This window comes from Triticum aestivum, chromosome 7A (genome assembly GCF_018294505.1).
Source record: "Triticum aestivum cultivar Chinese Spring chromosome 7A, IWGSC CS RefSeq v2.1, whole genome shotgun sequence".
NCBI lineage: Eukaryota > Viridiplantae > Streptophyta > Magnoliopsida > Poales > Poaceae > Triticum > Triticum aestivum.
The window spans coordinates 55,523,845-55,529,400 of record NC_057812.1 but is presented as its reverse complement, the minus strand read 5'-3'; positions in this window follow the sequence as shown (position 1 = coordinate 55,529,400).

The following is a 5,556-nucleotide window of genomic DNA, read 5'->3' as shown; positions in this document are numbered from 1 at the left end:
TGCAAAATTCTTCACGTTTACGGTCCATGAGACCCTCCGGAATGTGATGTTCACGGAAAGCCTCGCTGAATTCAGCCCAAGTTGTGACATGGCCCGCTGGGCGCATAGCTCCATAATTCTCCCACCATAGACTGGCGGGGCCTTCAAGATGATATGCAGCAAAGGTGACCTTGTCAGCCTCCGCTACCAGCGCGGAACGCAGTTTGTGAGAGATACTGCGAAGCCAGTCATCAGCGTCGAGAGGCTCGACGGAGTGGTGGAACGTGGGTGGATGCAATTTGATAAAATCACTGAGTGACACCACGTTAGCCCTCTGATGGTGTGTTGTATTCTGTTCAATACGCTCCAACAAACGGTTTGTCTCCCGCTTGTTTCTCTCAGCTTCCATCATCACCTCGGCTAGTGAAGGAGGATGAGGCAGATTTTCATTCCTGGCTTCACTGCCTTCGGCCTGCTCTTGGGAAGCAGGGTTAGCGCGCGTGTTAACCATCCTAGGTAAACAAGACAATGATTTAGTCAGAATGATAAAATTCCGACATAGGATACATAATGTAAGGAATAACTCGGAATGCAAGATGATCATCCGTATGACATGGTAGATACAGAAACTGCTTCTTTTATTCCATCGTCATACACACCATACAGGGTTTAGTACAAGACCAAACAAAGTACTAATACGGTGAAAAGAGGATTACATCTCATCGGAGGCATTCCAAGCTCCTATACATTATTTTTCTACACCTCCGGAAGGAGTACAGACTAGGTCATATCCCACGAGTCACGCAGGATGATAGACGACATAGCTAGTGCGAACCAGTGTTACTACCACTAACTCAGACCGATCCGTAGTAGTCCTCGTAGAAGTCACCTCCATAGCCTGGAAGTTCAACATGATCATCCGGAAACAGACGGTCTCGCGGAGCTTGTGGACCATAGGGGCTAGGATGAGGCCTTGGACCAACAAACGGTGGCCTGCGGGGACCGCGAGGTGGGGTGATGCCTCCTACATCACGCCAAACCATCACGTCCGGCAGAGCAGATCTCACAGGATAGAGATCGCGCATATCTGAATATCCAGCTTGCACCGCCGGTGCGAACCGAGTCAAAGTGGCCCAGTGGTCAGCACGGGTATTGAAGAGCTCTAACCTTAAGGCCCGATTTTCACGGTCCTTATCCTCGAGCATCTCAGCAGTGGTGCGAGTCCGTGAATCCTCCTGAGTGGAGTCAGCATAGATAGCCTGGAGATACCCTTGTGCTCCCGGAAGTGATCCTGGCATATACCGGAAGTCAGAGTCCCGAAATAGACCAGATCTGACTCGCATAATGGTCATCATAGAGTAGGCGGCGTCCTGCGCAGCCATCTCAATAGTAACCCCGAGTCCATAGGAGCAGTGAAGAGGCTCGGTGGATCCAGGATAAGATGGAAATATCCTGACAGTGCAGAGATACTGGCTTTGATTAAAATCCCGGAATTGCTCTACGACCGTGTACTCAGGATACCAGCGGTATCCAGCCTCAGTCATTACCCTGACCAACTTAGCAGTATGGCCGGGTACATCTAGACATCGAGTCAGGCGAACCACTTGATTGAGGTCGCGAGTGGCCATCTGAAAGCACAATCATAATGCAAAGGCATTAGAATTTCTAGCAAAATTTCGGCAGCATAACAGCTGTAAATGCTCAAAAAGGATTTGAGACATTTGACAAAGGATTTCGTACACACTCAACATCATCATATCAAAGTTCTGAACCATTCTGACTACATAATGTGGTAGTAGAACTGAACTAGGCTTGTAACCATCAAACTTATAAGGTACTACTGATTAGTAACACGTGATCCTGATAGAAAGAATAGATCCTAATTCCTTAACCCCCGGTGGAAGAATGGACTGACTCAGATCAGAAAGTCATAAGGTATAAGGAGTAAAAAGAGCCTTACGTTCCAACCCACAAACAATTCCCCTACATATAACTAAAGAATTTCTAGACTCAACATCGACCAGTTTGGCTTGGAGAACCTACAGGCAGTCCGGCTCTGATGCCAACGCTGTCAGGACCCCGACTCGATGTCACATCGATCTAGCTGGTAACACCTCATATCACTTTGCGGCCTCACGCACGGTATTCCCACGGGTGTCGTCTTACCTTTTCCCGGGACCGTTTGCGCCTTTTGGCTCACGTATATGATAGCGTCGCTAGCATCCATATGATAAAGAGCCCGGGCTGACATGACTAGTCGTAAACCCAAAGTGGCACAGACTTACAGGGACAGGCATCCATGACCCAGCTTCGAACGTGTCGGTCATCAGCAAGTGGGTCCGGGCTGTAGCACTGGGCTAGCAGGACTCCGGTAAACCGGGCTGTAGCGGGCTAACAGGACTCCGGTACTCAAAGCGTGACATTTCCCCGAAGGGACAGACACAGGAACGAAGAAGGACACATGCTGGCCAGCCTAAGTGTTCCAGAGCAGTAGCAAGCTACCATGGCTCAGCGGTAACACTAGGAGACATTTCCCGGTAAGAGAGGCTACTAAAGATAAACAACTAGATAGTCAGATCCCACACATACCAAGCATTTCAATCATACACACAATATGCTCGATATGTGCAAATACAACGAAGCATCACAACATGACTCTATGACACAAGTACTTTATTTAGGGCTCAGTGAGCCATACATAACATACACAAAGGTACGGGTCTCACGACCCCACATACAAGTCATACAGTCATACAAACCAGCAGCGGAAGTAACTTGTCTGAGTACAGACAACTAGTAAAATAAAAGAGGCTTGGAAAGCCTAGCTATACTACGTGGTCCTTCACAAGCTCAGGGTCACCACCTGGGTCTTTAGCCTACTCGTTGATGTCAACGTCTACATAGAACCCATCAGAAGGGGTTGCAGCGTCTTCTGTAAAAATGTAGATTATAGCAACATGAGTACAAAGGTACTCAGCAAGACTTACATCAGATCCTACATACATGCATAGTATCAAGAAGGGTTGGTGGAGTTATTGCAGCAAGCCAGCTTTGACTCTTGGCTAGGCTATTCTACGATACTCCAACTGAAAAGGTTTTGCGCACACGAGTCCACTACTCACCACTTCAATACACTACCGAGGATCCACCTCCGTCTTCCTACGGAAGAGCCATCCTCGGCACTCACACTTATCTTGAGGCTTTTAGTAGTTTCCATTTACTTGTCTATGAACTGTATAGGCAACCAAGTATTCCTTTACCGCGGACGCGGCTATTCGAATAGATCATGTTAACCCTGCAGGGGGTACTTCTTCATACACGCTCTCACCACTTACCGTCGTTTACACGACATGTACTCGGCAACCTTCAAGCGGAAGCCCAACGTGGGTGTCGGCCACGACCTACCTAATCACCTAAGCCTCCAGTCCAGGTTTATCGCCTATTCAGGTTCCATCCGCAGGGAGTCCGGCCGAGGTTTCCCATACGGCCCCGAACGATGTGAACAGGGTTCCCGAGATACCTAACGGGTATTCGGTACACCCGGCCACGTACCTACCGCATCACAGCCCACCCCTACGGTCAGCGCTGTCCACGGCCTCCAGTAGGCTACAAACACCAGAAACTACTTGCAACTCCTGGACGGAGAACTAGGGTGAATAAGAAGCCGAGAGGGTCCATTGGTTTCGGGCCCAATGCATGGTAGTAGCTGATTCTTAAATCACACATACAGATCTCAGTGCTTAAGGTCGGCTTCAATGAAACAACCCGCCATGTACTCCTACATGGCCTCTCATCGATACCTTTACCAAATCGTGTTCACCACACCACTCTCATTACCGACATAATCATTTCACTCCAGCCCATCACCCCGATGAACCAGACCTGACACGACTCTAAGCATAGCAGGCATAGCAAGGTAGGAACAACACATACATATGGCTCAATCAACTCCTACACATGCTAGTGGGTTTCATCTAGTTACTGTGGCAATGACAGGTCATGCAGAGGAAATGGGTTCAACTACCGTAGCACACAGCAGTTTGAATCGCGTTGTCTTAATGCAGTAAAAGAGAGCAGGAGCGAGAACATGGGATTGTATCGATATGATCAAATGGTTGGTTGCTTGCCTGATGGTTCGATGCACGGATACGGTTCTTCGTTAGGGTAATCACGGTACTCCTCGGGGACAGAACCTGTCGCAAAGGACATCGATACACAAGCATCACCAAACAATGTGCAACAATATGATGCATGCATGAAACATGGCAATATGAGTGTGTTGGGCTAATGCAACTAAAGCCAGAAGGGTTTGAACAAATTTGAATCAAAGATTCAAATTCCAAATTCAATTATGGCCTTTTAAAGTGCCTTTTCTTGTTCTGATTAAAACATCAATTTAACTTGTTTGATCATGCATAAAAATAGTACAGATGGATAGATTGGATTTTTCTGATCATTTTTCATATATAATTTGTCCAATTTGGAGTTACAGAATAAAAGTTATGAATTTTTGAAGTTTAAATAATATTCTGGAATTTCCTGATTTAATTTAAATCCAGAAATCAATTACTGCGTCAGCCTGACGTCAGTGTGACGTCAGCAGGTCAATGGAACAGGTCTGGGTCAAACCTGACAGTGGGTCCCGCATGTCAGGGTGATTATTTTAATTAAAACTTAATTAAAATTAATCCTGTTTAATTAACAGGGCTGGCCCCACCTGTCATTGACTCAGGGGAGTCAACCAGGGCCCACCCGTGGTCAAAGTCAATGTCGGCTGCCGGCGTTTAGTCGCCGGCGAGCCCGACGCGGCGGCGGAAGTGGTTTTGGTCATTTCGGCCACCAAACGGACCGCGGAGACCACCGGAGGGGAGCTGAGGGCAACCCGCAGCTCTTGGCGGAGCCCGTTGGGGTCGGGGTGGCCGGAGTCGACGGCGGCGAGCTCGGCTGCGGCCGCCGGGGTTCGGTCGTGCACGGGAACGGTGCTGGAGCTCGAAGTCGAGCAAAGCGAGGCGCTAGGGATGCTCTACGGGGTTTTGTGAACTCGTTGGACTTGCCGGGGTGACCAAATGGTCACCGGAGCTGCGTCGACGGCGAGCTCGGCGACGGCGGAGGTTCGGCCGTGGTGGGGAGGAGGCTACGGTGAGGGAACGAGGGGGAGAAGAGGGGGAAACGGTGGCGTAGCTCACCGCGGTTGCAGTGGGCGTCGAAGCGGGCTCGGGGACGCGCTGGAGACGGCGAATTCGACGGTGAGGGTGGTCGGAGCCCGAAGAGGGGAACGGCGACGTGGCGGTGATGCAGGGCTTCCGGGGAGCTGTGAAGCGGTGGGGAGGAAGAGGGAGTCGAGGCGGAGCTCCTGAGCTAGTCGGGGGAGCGAGGGGTGGTCGGAGACGGTGGCTATGGCGAACGGCGGCGACGGTGGTGTTCGGCCGGGCGAGAGAGAGAGCGAGGGAGAGGAGGGGAGAGCCGGGGGAGAGTGAGAGAGAGCAGGGGAGAGGCGTGGCGTCGTCCAGGGGCACCGAGGCGAGGAGGGGAGGGCAGGCAGGCAGGGAGAGAGGTGGCGTGGCGCGGTGGCCGTGC